General features: G+C 36.7%; 1 long non-coding RNA gene across 1 annotated transcript in view; it reads left to right on the forward strand.

Moving 5' to 3' along the window:
- Positions 1-18,679, forward strand: part of LOC132564501 (uncharacterized) — a 37,619-nt gene extending 18,940 nt beyond the window's left edge. The window contains exon 2 of the long non-coding RNA XR_009554885.1: positions 17,605-18,679. This is a non-coding gene — a long non-coding RNA (uncharacterized LOC132564501). The remainder of the gene's footprint in view (positions 1-17,604) is intronic.
- Positions 18,680-19,632: the final 953 nt, after the last annotated feature.

Genomic DNA, 19,632 nt, shown 5'->3' on the forward strand with positions numbered 1-19,632 from the left:
GAAAAATTGATGGCAGATGAATGGTGTGGGCTCATTGCAGCATAATATGAAAGCTCACTTGCCCTTTGAGCAGGTGAGCTAAATGGTAATAGGGAACAAAAGTTTAAATTTTTGTTAAAAAGAAATAGGATTTTATATACATGCATGACACTTGTTGGGTAACCAGGCCTGTAATTTAATCATTGTTAAGTTGGTAATATGTTAGTGTCAGCAAGTCACACCTAATGTTTGCTTTTATATCCGTGTGAAATCATTACTTCTATTTTGGTATACATTTCTATTTTTACCAGTCATGGTGGAAAAATTACACAGCTGTCAATAAGAAGGTCTTACCTAGACACAAGAGAGTTATATACAACAGAGAGTCTAAAGCTGCCCTGGACTGTAGCTTTCTGTCCCTCTCACTTAGTGTTGAGTTTAAAGTAAAAATAGTATTTCAAGTAGGATGTGAATTTTATGGCATTTTGCAAAGTGGTAGATTAGAAGCAGGATGAAATTAGAGACAGATATTTGTTGTTATATAGTTCAGGGATGACTTATACTTAAAGTGTGCCTCCTTTACTAAAAATATCCATTTTATAATCCAACCTAATGATAACACCTGCCCACCTGCCAATACTACTTCCATCAAAAGTAACCAAATGATATGAGAAGCTGAGTGCTACATCTAGTTTTAGGTAAAGAAGACATTTTGAAGGATCATAATTGCACCCTACACAGGTAGGAATGGCAGGGAAGTATTAATTACTTTGTTAGTGAGTGCATTTATCCATAACATGGTACAAAAAAATCTCATAAAGTCATCTACAGTTCATACTTGTATTCATAGCATCACCCCCACAAAGGTTAAAGGTCCAAGGTCACTCTTGATCTCTTTGAATTCAAAAGGTTTGGGAACAATATACCTCATGAACCACTCCACATATTTGTTTCATATTCACAAAACAGCTCCACGCCACGCAGGTCTACATCTGATTAGATTACAGTAGTCATTGGTTAAGGTTAAAGGTCGAAGGTCACCCTTGACTACTTTTGAAATAAAAAACTCACAAGATATCTTTTGAACTGCTAATATTATAGTACTATCAGCAGGTTAGTAGTTTATAACCACACCACATCTTCACCCCACCAAGGTCTGTACCAGATTAGATTTTGATGTTATTCAATCAAGGTTCATTGTTAAAAACTTTTGAAATAAATAGCTTGCCTTGTTACCAAGATTTAGGTTTTCATTAAGTTCTGTAACATCATAATCCAAATAGTACTACATGTACTGCTGATATGGCACTGATTTACCTGTGTCGAAAGTACTCATTACGCATGACAGGATGAGGTGACCAGTCACCCTGTAGGGACAGCTGATATCAAAGTGCTTGTTCTGACCAAGTGAAATATGTAAACAGCAGTATAAAGATTGCAGACACTTCTCATATTCTCATTTTTTCATGATACCCTTGATTGAAAGTGAAATATAAACACTACATATCAGTATACAACAACTTGATCAAATCAAACTAGCTGTTTCAATAAAACTTAATAAGTGGAAAATTCAAATCAAAGGCAATATTCAATTATACCTGTATGTCATAACATTTCCAATACATTATCATGGTAAGAACCATTGTAACTGTACTCAGTTCACTACAATGTGTACATGTGTCAGCAGGTACACATGGCACATGTACTCAGTTCACTACAATGTGTACATGTGTCAGCAGGTACACATGGCACATGTACTCAGTTCACTACAATGTGTACATGTGTCAACAGTAGAAATATAAACAAAATTATACAAATATTCAGCACCAATTAAGAAAAAAATTCAATCTCAGCTAAAGTGCATATGCTATGTTTTGATATCTAGATGTACTTAACATTTTCAGAATATATGAAAGAATTATAGTACATAAAATTATCTCCAAGACAGGGTGAAATGACTGATTTATAAGCAGAATGTTTGTAGTAGATGCAGGTGTTTGCACAAGTGGGGCAAGCTGTTGTGCATGTCCAAACACTTTTGTGCACCCCATAAACATGTCATTTTGTTCACATTGCTATATGTTAAAAAAGAAACAAAAACCATTTAACACCTAAGTGTAGTTAATTACCTATAGCTACATAAAGGTTAAACAGTATTGAAATTTAAAATCTTTCTGTTGTCTGTCCAGAGGAGTTTGTATGGACAGAGACCTCTCTAGTACCCCTTTACCCATCATTTAAAATGGCAGGTATTACAGCCAAAAAATTCAGTTTGATTTGACATTTGAAATGTATCACTTAAATCATTTCTGAGAACAAATATTGAGATATGACAAAAGTATATGATTTTCTTTTAGATCTGGTCTCCACTTTGATTGTGAGGTATGTGGAATGCCACAACGATAATGTATTGGTGTGTCAATTGCGGCATTTTCATGACATTTGCTCTCACCAGATATTACACCATGAACAAATTCAGTTAAAATTAATATTAACAGTAGGTGTTCTAGATATAGGCTATAAAACATATCGGACAAGGCTGTTCACGTAATAGACATGGCCTGTGTTAGTAGTGTCTTACAAGATAAATGGAGTATCACTATAGCTGAGACAACACTTTGACGTCATATATCACATGATCTCGTTTCACATTAAAAATTTGCACATTCACCAGAGTAATAAGCTAAAGGGGACAGGACCAGCTTTTGTGGTCATTTGTGTGCTGAGAGAGACAAGATAATGTGGACTACCCTAGTTAATGTCAATATCAAAAATCTTTACAACAAGTTTTCCCTACTTATATATTGATCATTCTTGTTGGCCTGGATGGGAGCACATGAGGGTCTTACTATGGGAGGAAACCGGCGTACCCGGGGGGAAAAGCTGTGTGATCAGGCAGGTGACCCATACCTTTTCACATCCATTCCAGGAATCAAACCCCAGACGGCTAGGTAAAAGGTGAATGGGTTACCACAGCGTCACTTGACCACCAGCCTATCCTTGTATATGTGTTATTGCATCATTTTAGTCTGAAATATGACATTATGAAAAATAGTGGCCAAAACTCTGTAATTGGACCCATAATAGATTAAAATCAGAAGAAGTGTGAAAATTGCTCCACCTCTGTGGTCCTTCATCTGTCCGGCCGTCCATCAGTAAACAATTTTTGTTACTTCTAGAAAAGTACAGAATAAATATCTCTCAAATCTGTTATTAAGTTCCCCTTGGCCTCTTGTTGTGCATATTTGATTTCGGATCAGATCAGAAATACAAAATGGCCAATAGGCAGCCATTTTGGATTTTGACTTTTAAAATTTGCTCTTGCTATTTCTTGATAAGTGCTAGATAAAATTCTCTTTCATTTTGTATGAAGGTTTCCCTTGGTCCTTAGTTGTGTCTATTTGATTTTAAGTCTGATCAGAAAAATAAACTGGCCGACAGGCAGCCACCTTAGATTTTGACTTTGAAACTTTGTTTTCACTATTTCTTGAGAAATACTACATAGATCTTTCTCAGATTTCATATACAAGTTCATCCTGTTCCCTTAATGTGCCTGTTTGAGTTTTTGACTGATCAAGTAAATGAAATGGCCAACAGGCAGCCATCTAGGATTTTGCAGAGTAAAGATTGTTATCCCTTTTTCTTAAGATGTGATGAATGACTTTGTCAAAATTCCATACGTCCCTTTGGTCTCTACATGTGCCCATTTAATTTTGAGCTGATCAGAGGAAACAAAATGGCTTTGAGGCAACCATTTTTGATATGGCAGGTAAAGATCGTTATTTCTGCAAAGGAATGTTCAAATGTCTTATCATTATGAACAAAAAACAGAGGAGAAAAGAAGGGAAAAGATCCAACTTTCAAAGAACATATCAAGATCAAACGATGGTGAGCACCAAGATCCCTCTGGAATCTCTTGTTTCAAAAGACAATCAGAGCACTATCCAAGATAAAGACAGAAGCTGATCAGTGGTAAACAATGAGAGCTAGAAGCTGATCAGTGGTAAACAATGAGAGCTAGAAGTTGATCAGTGATAAACAATGAGAGCACTATCCTAGATAAAGATAGAAGCTGATCAGTGGTAAACAATGAGAGCTAGAAGCTGATTAGTGGTAAACAATGAAAGCTAGAAGCTGATCAGTGGTAAACAATGAGAGCTAGAAGCTGTTCAGTGGTAAACAATGAGATTTAGAAGCTGTTCAGTGGTAAACAATGAGATCTAGAAGCTGTTCAGTGGTAAACAATGAGAGCTAGAAGCTGATCAGTGGTAAACAATGAGAGCTAGAAGCTGATCAGTGGTAAACAATGAGAGCACTATCCTAGATAAAGATAGAAGCTGATCAGTGGTAAACAATGAGAGCTAGAAGCTGATTAGTGGTAAACAATGAAAGCTAGAAGCTGATCAGTGGTAAACAATGAGAGCTAGAAACTGTTCAGTGGTAAACAATGAGATCTAGAAGCTGATCAGTGGTAAACAATGAGATCTAGAAGCTGTTCAGTGGTAAACAATGAGATCTAGAAGCTGTTCAGTGGTAAACAATGAGAGCTAGAAGTTGATCAGTGGTAAACAATGAGATCACTATCCAAGATAAAGACCGAAGCTGATCAGTGGTAAACAATGAGAGCTAGAAGTTGATCAGTGGTAAACAATGAGATCACTATCCAAGATAAAGACCGAAGCTGATCAGTGGTAAACAATGAGAGCTAGAAGTTGATCAGTGGTAAACAATGAGAGCACTATCCAAGATAAAGACAGAAGCTGATCAGTGGTAAACAATGAGAGCTAGAAGCTGATCAGTGGTAAACAATGAGAGCACTATCCAAGATAAAGACAGAAGCTGATCAGTGGTAAACAATGAGAGCTAGAAGCTGATCAGTGTTAAACAATGAGAGCACTATCCAAGATAAAGACAGAAGCTGATCAGTGGTAAACAATGAGAGCTAGAAGCTGATCAGTGGTAAACAATGAGAGCTAGAAGCTGATCAGTGGTAAACAATGAGAGCTAGAAGCTGATCAGTGGTAAACAATGAGAGCTAGAAGCTGATCAGTGGTAAACAATGAGAGCTAGAAGCTGATCAGTGGTAAACAATGAGAGCTAGAAGCTGATCAGTGGTAAACAATGAGAGCTAGAAGCTGATCAGTGTTAAACAATGAGAGCTAGAAGCTGTTCAGTGGTAAACAATGAGAGCTAGAAGCTGATCAGTGGTAAACAATGAGAGCTAGAAGCTGATCTAGAAGCTGATCAGTGGTAAACAATGAGAGCTAGAAGAAGTTGATCAGTGGTAAACAATGAGAGCTAGAAGCTGATCAGTTGTAAACAATGAGAGCACTATCCAAGATAAAGACAGAAGCTGACCAGTGGTAAACAATGAGAGCTAGAAGCTGATCAGTGGTAAACAATGAGAGCACTATGGTAAACAATGAGACTAGAAGCTGATCAGTGGTAAACAATGAGAGCTAGAAGCTGATCAGTGGTAAACAATGAGAGTGGTAAACAATGAGAGCTAGAAGCTGATCAGTGGTAAACAATGAGAGCTAGAAGCTGATCAGTGGTAAACAATGAGAGCTAGAAGCTGATCAGTGGTAAACAATGAGAGCTAGAAGCTGATCAGTGGTAAACAATGAGAGCTAGAAGCTGATCAGTGGTAAACAATGAGAGAGCTAAACAATGAGAGCTAGAAGCTGATCAGTGGTAAACAATGAGAGCACTATCAAAGATAAAGACAGATGCTGATCAGTGGTAAACAATGAGAGCTAGAAGTTGTTCAGTGGTAAACAATGAGAGAGCTGATCAGTGGTAAACACTATCAAAGATAAAGCTAGAAGCTGATCAGTGGTAAACAATGAGAGCTAGAAGCTGATCAGTGGTAAACAATGAGATCTAGAAGCTATCAAGTAAACAATGAGAGCTAGAAGCTGATCAGTGGTAAACAATGAGAGCTAGTAGCTGACAGTGGTATCACTAAGATAGAGCTAGAAGCTGATCAGTTGTAAACAATGAGAGCTAGAAGCTGATCAGTTGTAAACAATGAGAGCACTATCCAAGATAAAGACAGAAGCTGATCAGTGGTAAACAATGAGAGCTAGAAGCTGTTCAGTGGTAAACAATGAGAGCTCTATCTGTTCAGACAATAGAAGCTGATAAAAAAGACAGAAGCTGATCAGTGGTAAACAATGAGAGCTAGAAGCTGTTCAGTGGTAAACAATGAGAACTAGAAGCTGTTCAGTGGTAAACAATGAGAGCTAGAAGCTGATCAGTGGTAAACAATGAGAGCACTATCAAAGATAAAGACAGATGCTGATCAGTGGTAAACAATGAGAGCTAGAAGTTGTTCAGTGGTAAACAATGAGAGCTAGAAGCTGATCAGTGGTAAACAATGAGAGCTAGAAGCTGATCAGTGTTAAACAATGAGAGCTAGAAGCTGATCAGTGGTAAACAATGAGAGCTAGAAGCTGATCAGTGGTAAACAATGAGAGCTAGAAGCTGATCAGTGGTAAACAATGAGAGCTAGAAGCTGATCAGTGGTAAACAATGAGAGCACTATCCAAGATAAAGACAGAAGCTGATCAGTGGTAAACAATGAGAGCTAGAAGTTGATCAGTGGTAAACAATGAGAGCTAGAAGCTGATCAGTTGTAAACAATGAGAGCACTATCCAAGATAAAGACAGAAGCTGATCAGTGGTAAACAATGAGAGCTAGAAGCTGATCAGTGTTAAACAATGAGAGCACTATCCAAGATAAAGACAGAAGCTGATCAGTGGTAAACAATGAGAGCTAGAAGCTGATCAGTGGTAAACAATGAGAGCTAGAAGCTGATCAGTGGTAAACAATGAGAGCTAGAAGCTGATCAGTGGTAAACAATGAGAGCTAGAAGCTGATCAGTGTTAAACAATGAGAGCTAGAAGCTGATCAGTGTTAAACAATGAGAGCTAGAAGCTGTTCAGTGGTAAACAATGAGAGCTAGAAGCTGATCAGTGGTAAACAATGAGAGCACTATCAAAGATAAAGATAGAAGCTGATCAGTGGTAAACAATGAGAGCTAGAAGCTGATCAGTGGTAAACAATGACAGCACTATCCTAGATAAAGATAGAAGCTGATCAGTGGTAAACAATGAGAGCACTATCAAAGATAAAGATAGAAGCTGTTCAATGGTAAACAATGAGAGCTAGAAGCTGATCAGTGGTAAACAATGAGAGCACTATCCAAGATAAAGACAGAAGTTGATCAGTGGTAAACAATGAGAGCTAGAAGCTGTTCAGTGGTAAACAATGAGAGCTAGAAGCTGATCAGTGGTAAACAATGAGAGCACTATCAAAGATAAAGACAGATGCTGATCAGTGGTAAACAATGAGAGCTAGATGTTGATCAGTGGTAAACAATGAGAGCTAGAAGCTGATCAGTGGTAAACAATGAGAGCTAGAAGCTGATCAGTGGTAAACAATGAGAGCTAGAAGCTGATCAGTGGTAAACAATGAGAGCTAGAAGCTGATCAGTGGTAAACAATGAGAGAGCACTATCCAGTGGTAAACAAAGAGCTAGAAGCTGATCAGTGGTAAACAATGAGAGCTAGAAGCTGATCAGTGGTAAACAATGAGAGCTAGAAGCTGATCAGTGGTAAACAATGAGAGCTCTAAGCTGGTCAGTGATAAACAATGAGAGCTAGAAGCTGATCAGTGGTAAACAATGAGAGCACTAGAGTGGTAAACAATGAGAGCTAGAAGCTGATCAGTGGTAAACAATGAGAGCTAGAAGCTGATCAGTGGTAAACAATGAGAGCTAGAAGCTGATCAGTGGTAAACAATGAGAGCTAGAAGCTGATCAGTGGTAAACAATGAGAGCACTATCCAAGTAAACAAAGACAGAAGCTGATCAGTGGTAAACAGCTGATCAATGAGAGCTAGAAGTGGTAAACAATGAGAGCTAGAAGCTGATCAGTGGTAAACAATGAGAGCTAGAAGCTGATCAGTGGTAAACAATGAGAGCTAGAAGCAGATCAGTGGTAAACAATGAGAGCTGATCAGTGGTAAACAATGAGAGATAGAAGCTAATCAGTGGTAAACAATGAAAGCTAGTAGCTCATCAGTGGTAAACAATGAGAGCTAGAAGCTGATCAGTGGTAAACAATGAGAGATAGAAGTTGATCAGTGATAAACAACGAGAGCTAGAAGCTGTTCAGTTGTAAACAATGAGAGCACTCTCCAAGATAAAGACAGATGCTGATCAGTGGTAAACAATGAGAGCTAGAAGTTGATCAGTGGTAAACAATGAGAGCACTATCCTAGATAAAGATAGAAGTTGATCAGTGGTAAACAATGAGAGCTAGAAGCTGATCAGTGGTAAACAATGAGAGCACTATCAAAGATAAAGATAGAAGCTGATCAGTGGTAAACAATGAGAGCTAGAAGCTGATCAGTGGTAAACAATGAGAGCTAGAAGCTGATCAGTGGTAAACAATGAGAGCTAGAAGCTGTTCAGTGGTAAACAATGAGAGCTAGAAGCTGATCAGTGGTAAACAATGAGAGCACTATCCAAGATAAAGACAGAAGCTGATCAGTGGTAAACAATGAGAGCTAGGCTGATCAGTGGTAAACAATGAGAGCTACTATCCATCAGTGGTAAACAATGAGATAGAAGCTGATCAGTGGTAAACAATGAGAGATAGAAGTTGATCAGTGATAAACAACGAGAGCTAGAAGCTGTTCAGTTGTAAACAATGAGAGCACTCTCCAAGATAAAGACAGAAGCTGATCAGTGGTAAACAATGAGAGCAAGATAGAAGCAGTGGTAAACAATGAGAGCTAGAATCATGTTGATAAACAATGAGTGGTAAACAATGAGAGCACTATTGATAAAGACAGTAGTGGTAAACAATGAGAGCTAGAAGCTGATCAGTTGTAAACAATGAGAGCTAGAAGCTGATCAGTGGTAAACAATGAGAGCTAGAAGCTGATCAGTGGTAAACAATGAGAGCACTATCCTAGATAAAGATAGAAGCTGGTCAGTGGTAAACAATGAGAGCACTATCCTAGATAAAGATAGAAGCTAATCAGTGGTAAACAATGAGAGCACTATCCTAGATAAAGATAGAAGTTGATCAGTGGTAAACAATGAGAGCTAGAAGCTGATCAGTGGTAAACAATGAGAGCTAGAAGCTGATCAGTGGTAAACAATGAGAGCTAGAAGTTGATCAGTTGTAAACAATGAGAGCACTATCCAAGATAAAGATAGAAGCTGATCAGTGGTAAACAATGAGAGCTAGAAGTTGATCAGTGATAAACAACGAGAGCTAGTAGCTCATCAGTGGTAAACAATGAGAGCTAGAAGTTGATCAGTTGTAAACAATGAGAGCACTATCCAAGATAAAGATAGAAGCTGATCAGTGGTAAACAATGAGAGCTAGAAGTTCATCAGTGGTAAACAATGAGAGCTAGAATTTGATCAGTGGTAAACAATGAGAGCTAGAAGCTGTTCAGTGGTAAACAATGAGAACTAGAAGCTGATCAGTGGTAAGCAATGAGAGCTAGAAGTTGATCAGTGGTAAACAATGAGAGCTAGAAGTTGATCAATGGTAAACAATGAGAGCTAGAAGCTGATCAGTGGTAAACAATGAGAGCACTATCCAAGATAGAAGCTGTTCAGTGGTAAACAATGAGAGCTAGAAGGTGATCAGTGTTAAACAATGAGAGCTAGAAGCTGTTCAATGGTAAACAATGAGAGCTAGAAGTTGATCAGTGGTAAACAATGAGAGCACTATCCAAGATAAAGACAGAAGTTGATCAGTGGTAAACAATGAGAGCTAGAAGTTGATCAGTGGTAAACAATGAGAGCTAGAAGCTGTTCAGTGGTAAACAATGAGATCTAGAAGCTGTTCAGTGGTAAACAATGAGAGCTAGAAGCTGATCAGTGGTAAACAATGAGAGCTAGAAGCTGATCAGTGGTAAACAATGAGAACTAGAAGTTGATCAGTGGTAAACAATGAGAGCTAGATGTTGATCAGTGGTAAACAATGAGAGCACTATTCAAGATAAAGATAGGAGCTGATCAGTGGTAAACAATGAGAGCTAGAAGTTCATCAGTGGTAAACAATGAGAGCTAGAAGTTGATCAGTGGTAAACAATGAGAGCTAGAAGTTGATCAGTGATAAACAATGAGAGCTAGTATCTCATCAGTGGTAAAGAATGAGAGCTAGAAGCTGTTCAGTTGTAAACAATGAGAGCACTCTCCAAGATAAAGACGGATGCTGATCAGTGGTAAACAATGAGAGCTAGAAGTTGATCAGTGGTAAACAATGAGAGCACTATCCTAGATAAAGACAGATGCTGATCAGTGGTAAACAATGAGAGCTAGAAGTTGATCAGTGGTAAACAACGAGAGCTAGAAGTTGATCAGTGATAAACAACGAGAGCTAGTAGCTCATTAGTGGTAAACAATGAGAGCTAGAAGTTGATCAGTGGTAAACAATGAGAGCTAGAAGCTGTTCAGTTGTAAACAATGAGAGCACTATCCAAGATAAAGATAGAAGCTGATCAGTGGTAAACAATGAGAGCTAGAAGTTGATCAGTGGTAAACAATGAGAGCTAGAAGTTGATCAGTGGTAAACAATGAGAGCTAGAAGTTGATCAGTGGTAAACAATGAGAGCTAGAAGCTGATCAGTGGTAAACAATGAGAGCTAGAAGCTGATCAGTGGTAAACAATGAGAGCTAGAAGTTGATCAGTGGTAAACAATGAGAGCACTATCCAAGATAAAGACAGAAGCTGATCAGTGGTAAACAATGAGAGCTAGAAGTTGATCAGTGGTAAACAATGAGAGCTAGAAGCTGATCAGTGGTAAACAATGAGAGCTAGAAGTTGATCACGGGTAAATAATGAGAGCTAGAAGCTGTTCAGTGGTACATGTTGCCCTTCATCCAACATCATTGGATAGTAGACTGTACAAGTTGTCCTTCATCCAACATCATTGGATAGTAGACTGTACAAGTTGCCCATGATCCAACATCATTGGATAGTAGACTGTACAAGTTGCCCTTCATCCAACATCAGTTGATAGAAGACTGTACATGTTGCCCTTCATCCAACATCATTGGATAGTAGACTGTACAAGTTGCCCATCATTCAACATCATTGGATAGTAGACTGTACAAGTTGCCCTTCATCCAACATCATGGGATAGTAGATTGTACAAGGTGCCCTTCATCCAACATCATTGGATAGTAGACTGTACAAGTTGCCCTTCATCCAACATCATTGGATAGTAGACTGTACAAGTTGCCCATCATCCAACATCATTGGATAGTAGACTGTACAAGTTGCCCTTCATCCAACATCATTGGATAGTAGACTGTACAAGTTGCCCATCATCAAACATCATTCGATAGTAGACTGTACAAGTTGCCCTTCATCCAACATCATTGGATAGTAGACTGTACAAATTGCCTTTCATCCATCATCATTCCTTCAACAACTATTGTTATCACTATTTCTTGAGAAACACTATATGGATCTTTCTTAAATTTCTTTTGAAGGTTGACCTTGGTCCTTTGTTGGTCTATACCATACAGGGAATGGTACACCTATATTATGAGAAGAAAACAGAAGACAGTGTTAATTTTTTTCAGTGACTGGGTAACCAATATTTTACCGCCACATTCTACTGTAACAACGTTTAGTTACTGGTAAATAAAAAACCAGCTGTGAAACTTTGAAATCCCATGTATTCCACAAGATAGCTAGAAAACTCACAAGGCTCTGTGAATAATTGATAGGTCTGAAAATGGCTACCATTTAAGTCCTCGGCATTCTCTAATGTCATAGGTGAACCCTTCAGGGAGTAATGATAAAATGTTTGGTACAGGTGAAAGGGGTCCAACAAAATATCTCCTTGGTGTGAGGGTGAAAGCTAGGTAATTGAACCATCAGATTCAGCTTCCAAAACAGAAAAAATCAATGCATTTGGAATTAAGACGGATAAAATTTTACAAAGGAATTGAAATAGTGTTAGAGAGCTATAATTGGGGCTTATGTAGCTCTCAGAACAGTGTCTCCAGTGCTGTACCAATCAATACTTACCAGCAGATGTACCTTAAACACCTTCAATATGTAGAGTGGCACACAGTAGAAAATTCTTTATCTGGTGGGGAAATATTCAGTAGCTTATGTTAAATGGATTTTTAAATGCTCTGCATCTGTCATTTGTCCTTCTTGATATCGCTATTTCTTGAGAAAGGCAGAATGGATCTTTCCTAAATTTCATATGCAGTTTTCCCTTGGTTCATAGATGTGCCCTTTCGATTTTAAAACTAATTCAGAAAAAAATGCCAACATGCAGGCAGTCTGAATATTGAGAATGAAAGATTGTTATTGTTATTAGCTCACCTGGGCCAAAAGGCAAAGTGAGCATATGTTGTGTTCATCATCCATCCATCTGGCATGTAGCTGAGATAAAGCCTGACAAAGTTTGTGCAAAGTAATTACCTTGACCTTTATTCAAGGTCACAGGGATCAAATTTATACAGCTTCTTCTCACAAACCAAATGGTGCAAAAGAATGGTATTTGGATGATAGGTACCTAGGATGAAGCCCACCAAAGTTTGTGAAAAGAAACGACCTTGACCCATATTCAAGGTCACAAGGGGTCAAATTTGATAAAACATTAATAACAACTTATTCTGACTAACCAAAAGACACAGAAACACGATGTTCAGGTCATGATTCCTAGGAGAAAGCTTAGCAAAATTTGTGAAAAGAAATGACCTTGACCTTTATTCAAGGTCATAGATGATAAATTTTAGTAAAACCTTAGAACAACTTCTTCTGACTAATCAAAAGGCACAGGAGCATGGATTTGGGCTATAGGTTCTGAGGATAACACCTGACAGAAAGAAATGGCCTTCGCCTAAATTGGAAGTTGGAGCCCAGGGATCAAATTTGTTGAAATTCGTAGAACACTTTGTCAAGTAAACCAAAAGTCATAGAAGCAATATATTAGGTGCCGAACAAATTTTGAGAAAAAAAGAAATGGCACTTATAATCCAGGTTGTAACTGTCATCGTCTAGAGTTGAGTTCTAGAAGCTGTTTGTTATGGAAATTGGTTATAATTGATTTGATGTGCTTACTTTGAATGCTAACAGTGTACATGTCAATATATTTGTGATATTAAGATCAATTCTACTTTTGATATACATTGATTACCAGGCAAGCAATGCAGGTCCATTGGGCCTTTTGTTTCTCAAATTGTATATGCAGGTTTCCCCTTGGTCCCTTATTATGTCCATCTGTTTTTGAGATTGGTCAGAAAAGCAAAAAGGCTGAAAGAAAGCCATCTTTGATTTTAAGTATGAAGGATTGTATAGCTATTTCTTGTGAAGCACTGGATAATGGTCTTCTCCTTCATCTCTTTATGGACATGCCCATTGGATTTTTGGACTGTTCAGAAAAAAATTGCTGACTTTTGGACTGTTCAGTAAAAAATTGCTGACAAGTGACCATCTTTACTTTGACAGTTAAAGATTATATTTGTTATTTCTAAATAGGAATTCTCAAATTTCATATCATTAAGAGTAATTAAGAGTAATAAGATTGATTAAGAAGAAAGAAGAGAAGGGAGAGATCCTAGTTTTAAAGAACAAGAATAAAACTTTGGTGGGATCTAAAATCCCTCTTAAATCTGTTATATATCAACTGGACAGAAATTTTAGTATAATGGGATATAACATCCCTTTCAAATCTGTTATATATCAACTGGACAAAAATGATAGTATGATGGGATATAACATCCCTCTCAAATCTGTTATATATCAACTAGAAAAAAAATTATTTTAAGTTAGTACAGATAAAGTTGAAGATGGCCAGTTCAGTAATTTGATCAAGTAGTATTTGATTGCAAAAATGTTTGATCAACATTTTCTGTCTGTCTCTTGATTCCTCCAGTTTGGATTTCTGTGATCACACATGTTGTGATGGACCAATTGACCTAGGAAAAACCATTAGAGCCTTCCCAATGTATCTCCAACTTGTCTGGTTACTATGGTGTTGTGTGGGAGACACCCAGTGGACAGGAAGAGTAGTTATTAGTGTGGTTTTATCGTTAATGGCGATGGTCTTATGGGTCAGGAAATGTTCACTTATACAGCATTCTGCTAATAAACCAAGACATCGTGACTGATGCACACCGAGGTCAACAAACTATCTATACTCTATGTTAGTCAATATTAAGTCATACTACCATGTCAACAAGTCTCTACCTAATGAAAAAACCACCTTTGTCTCGAATATTTTACTTGTGTGTCAGCCTTGCCAAGTCGTCTCTTTATCTTCTTGTCTATCAGTATTTCATAATTCAAAATATCTTGTTCATCTGTATCACTTAAGACTTTGGAAATTTTGTAATTCTTTCCAGGTTTTGAAAAAATCTTGTTTTGCATGTAATTGTTTTTAAGAATTCTTCACAATAGAAAAAAATATAAGTATAAGTTTTCTTAGGATTGTGCAATTTGAAATGCTTAATAGGTAATTCCCAATACTAATGCATTTCTTCAATATATATGGTAAACCTATGGTCAGTTCAAGTTTTCAATAAAAACAACAATTTTCTGTCTAGTGATAGTTCAAATCCTTTTCTAGTCTTGTTTCACTTACGATTTTGAATTGTTGGAACATTATTGCGGGATAGCACATTTAACTACTGAAATGCATTGGCATTGCAATAATCGCGACAAGTGGTCACTTTTCACCACAAGTGGTCACTATTCACATCAGCATTAGATGCTGTGGGTAGCAGGCTGTAAAGAGAAAGCAGTTGATAGTGTCAGATTATACACATACATGTCACTTAATTAGCATTAGTTAGACTTAGTGGGATCATGAACTTGCTAGCTGGCACAACTTATGGCCCCAACCATGATATATACGGACCACAGGATGTCAACATGTGTTTTGTCAAAGGACAATACTGTTTCACTTCACATTTCGATGAAATGATCGTGTCAAGACTACCTTAATAAGATTTATCAATATTTTAACAAACAATGACAAAAAATCCTATTAAGTTCCAATTCACACTCTGCAAACCAATATCACAACACCCCATGCATATATAGTATACATGATATGTAGTGAAGACTGTACATATATATATATATATAGAATACATGGTATGTAGTGAAGACTGTATATATATATATATATTTATATAGAATACATGGTATGTAGTGAAGACTATATATATATAGTATACATGGTATGCAGTGAAGAAGTGATGTTGTGTTCATTATTTTAAGACTATAACAGTGTGTTATCCTCCAACTCATACTGTTCAACTGCTTCAAAACTATCATACTATCAGAGAGATTCAGATTTTAAATTTCTTAAGTTCTTATGTTCCTGGTGGAACAATATTACCACAATTCAAAACTTTAAGAACAATGGAAGAAAAAAGTTAAGATCAAACTTACTTAGGACCATTGAAGGTGATACCTGATGCCTTGGTTCCTCAAGGGTCTCATTTAAAAAGGTCACAATGTACAAAAATAAGTATCACAAGGTATTGTAATATGTAGCAGGTTGGTTTCCTTGGTGTTTCCTTGTTATAACTTGGTTATGCGAGTCTTCTCACAGAATCATTAATTGGGGTATAGCAAGTAAATGTATGAAACCAGCAAAGTTATGCTAAATGGTTAAGATAAATATCTATATATGTCATAAAGGTCGTACAGAGATGTTTACATAGTCAAGGGTAGCGCCAGAAAGTTAAGAAGGAACTAGGAGTCATTCTCACTAAGCTACATTGACAAAAATTTGCTTCACCTCAGGCTGTCATCTAAACCGACATACATAATTCACATGGAGATGATGCGGTGTTCGTTGATCAGCAACATTACATTTTGTTTGGTTATTCTCGGTGTTACCCCTACTCAGTCACTATCCAATATGTCATTGATCACAGACTTAAACTCCTACACTCCTGGACCAGATCGATGGGTATGGAATCAGTTATCTATAGAATCAATTAGCACGAGACAGTTGAGGAAATTATAGAAACATCTCCTCTTATTTCTTTTATGTTAAATTGTACACTGATTCATACAGTGTTGTCACAACAAAGAGTCAAAAATGCTTCTTTGAAGCAAACATTGTTTGCCAGAGTTGGCAAGACTCACAGATTCATTGATTTCTTGAATTGCGGTAATGAAATTGGTTCAAGTTCTGTGAATATATGCATGCACAGGAAAGAATGGGGTTGATGTTTGACATAAAGAAAGAATTGATTACTGTATGACTGAAATGACTTAAATTTGCCAAATACTTTACCTTTTCAGATATATTTGCAAATACATGGTTTCATGAATGGTGATCCAGAAATTAATAAATTTGTGAATGATTGGCTATTAGAAATATTGACAGCATGAATGTCAAGTATTATTTCTGTACAAATAACCTCAAGGAATTGGAATTTAGGATTAACTCTCCTTTTGTATGAACATGATAATAAATCCCATATGAAATTTAAGTGATTTACTCTATTACTCGTGTCCATTGAATTTTTGTTAAACATGCTTTCTAAACATAGCATATTATATATCCCGAATTCTATATACATAGACTGAAAACTATCAGCGATACACAGATAAATAAAGGTATTTGAACATTGTTTAGTTATTTTAAATTGATTTAAAAACATTCTTTGATTTAAATAAGCATAGTGAATTTCATCACCTGAAATGACTCTCTGTTTGTGGAATATTACGTTATGTCTTTTTAACTACATTAAGGAAGAGCTCTGCTTTAGTTTAGACCATTCACTCATACAAAACAAGTGAATGGTTATAGGCCTTTTTGAAAGTTATTGAATTTTTGGCCAGGTTGCACATATAGTGCAAATCTGGGTTATAGTTTAGGAGCTGTTAAGTTCCTAGCCCACCATCCATAGTAGGCTGATCAAATCAACAGTTGTCCGTGGTCCATCATCTGTTGTCCATTTCTGAAACTTTTCTTGTTATCACAGTTTCTCCAAATCTACTACAAGAATCTTTCCAAATTTCACCTATAAATCACCTGTGGGCCCTAGATGTCCATTGTCTATTTTTTTAACATCTGCGAATCAAAAATGGGTACAACTTCTTTCTTCAAATGCCCTTCTTCTGCACCAATTCATAAAATACAACCAAACTTTCTCTCTTATAACAAATATTCTATATACTCAACAAATGAAACACCTTTAACCGTCTTATAAATACCATATAACATTGCACTCATCCTGCAACCTGGCCAATTGTGGCTTTGCCCCATTTTCTTAGCTAAATTTTACATTATATGAACTAATTTTGACCTTCAACACTTCAGGCCTGTAGCAACAACATGTTCTAGAAGGAGAAAAAATTCCAATGTGATGCAGTGGAATTCATTATTTCAATACGATCTACTTCTGAATTTGTATTGAACAGTGCTATTCACTAATATGTTTTCTATACAATTCTTTGTTCTCTTTCAACTGCTTTAGACCTTTAACAACTTGTTTTGTTTAATGTATGTATGACAAGCTACATTAAATGAATATAAACTAACATTTATTTCTGCTGATAGAAATTTGATTTGCTAATTATTTTATATTTTGGATATTACAGGGGGTGTCCTTTGCTGTCTATAGACATTCCTCTCGAGCTCTGACAGAAGAAAAGGAGAAAAATGCAACACCACTAGATGGTATACATGATAATGTCCCAAGTTCTGTTGACAAATGTTGATAATCTGTCCTGCTGTCAAGCAATCCAGAAATAGGAGAAAAGGCCACTCTGCAGAATGACCAGTAATGGTGCTAATCATGACAAAATGTGAGAGGAAAATGCAGCACTGCTTGGCAACACTGTGTTATATGCTCTGATGAAAGACAAGAGTGAAAATGGCTTCATTTTAAGAAGAAGCGATGAAAAAGGCTTCACTTCTGAATGTGTAGTGTTCCACACTCAAAAAAGATAACTCCTGAATGTGTAGTGTTCCACACTCAAAAAAGATAACTCCTGAATGTGTAGTGTTCTAAACTCGAAAAAGATAACTCCTGAATGTGTAGTGTTCTAAACTCGAAAAAGATAACTCCTGAATGTGTAGTGTTCTAAACTCAAAAAAGATAACTCCTGAATGTGTAGTGTTCTAAACTCTAAAAAGATAACTCCTGAATGTGTAGTGTTCTAAACTCTAAAAAGATAACTCCTGAATGTGTAGTGTTCTAAACTCAAAAATAACAAAGAAGTAAGTGACTGGCAAACAACCCACACAACCAATATGACCAGATAAGAAACAAGCATTAAAGACCTAACTACATTCTGTACCTTTAATGATATGCTTTTGAAGATTTGAATGAGGACTTGTGAAAAATATTCACAAGAAGGGTGTCTTCGGGATGTTTGCAAAGACTTTTGATTTGATTTGATATTTTTGAAGGGTCTTTATGATTTTGGTTTGCTTTTAATATTTTGTTCATAAGTTTTTAAAGAGTTGAAAATTATTACAATTGATGATCATTAAAATGTTTTTAAAAATCTCTAAATACCAACATTGGAATGTATTGACAAACTGAAGTATCTTAATTAGCAAAATTCTAATCAACGAACATGTTAGTATCTTAACCAGCAGGTTCTACTTTACTCACAAACAAAATTATATCCTTTAACAGTTGCACAAATGAAATCAATCCAGTTGAAATCAGATCTCTAATTTTCATTCTTTTGTAATACTCCTAGTAAGATGTCAATGAGAGATTAAGTGTCTGGACATCAAAGATACTACTACACACAAAACCTGCAGTGACTGGACATCAAAGATTCTACTACACACAAAACCTGCAGTGACTGGATATCAAAGGTTTACTACACACAAAACCTGCAGTGACTGGACATCAAAGGTTTACTACACACAAAACCTGCAGTGACTGGACATCAAAGGTTTACTTCACACAAAACTTGCAGTGACTGGACATCAAATGTTTACTACACACAAAACCTGCAGTGACTGGACATCAAAGGTTTACTACACACAAAACCTGAAGTATCCTGACATCAAAGATTCTATTACACACAAATCCTTCAGTGACTGGACATCAAAAGTTCCAATACACACAAAACCTGAGGTGACAGGACATCAAATGTTCTAATACAGACAAAACCTGCAGTGTCTGGACATCAAAGGTTTACTACACACAAAACCTGCAGTGTCTGGACATCAAAGGTTTACTACACACAAAACCTGCAGTGATTGGACGTCAAAGGTTTACTACACACAAAACCTGCAGTGACTGGACATCAAAGATTCAAATACACACAAAACCTGTAGTATCCTGACATCAAAGGTTCTACTACACACAAAACCTGCAGTATCCTGACATAAAAGATTCTAATACACACAAAACCTGCAGTATCCTGACATCAAAGGTTCTACTACACACAAAACCTACAGTATCCTGATATCAAAGGTTCTACTACACACAAAACCTGCAGTATCCTGACATCAAAGATTCTAATACACACAAAACCTGCAGTATCCTGATATCAAAGGTTCTACTACACACAAAACCTGCAGTATCCTGACATCAAAGATTCTAATACACATAAAACCTGCAGTATCCTTACATCAAAGATTCTAATACACACAAAACCTGC

The sequence above is a fragment of the Ylistrum balloti genome, unplaced genomic scaffold (assembly GCF_031769215.1).
Source record: "Ylistrum balloti isolate Yb309-2 unplaced genomic scaffold, AGI_CSIRO_Ybal_v1 Utg372332, whole genome shotgun sequence".
Taxonomy (NCBI): domain Eukaryota; kingdom Metazoa; phylum Mollusca; class Bivalvia; order Pectinida; family Pectinidae; genus Ylistrum; species Ylistrum balloti.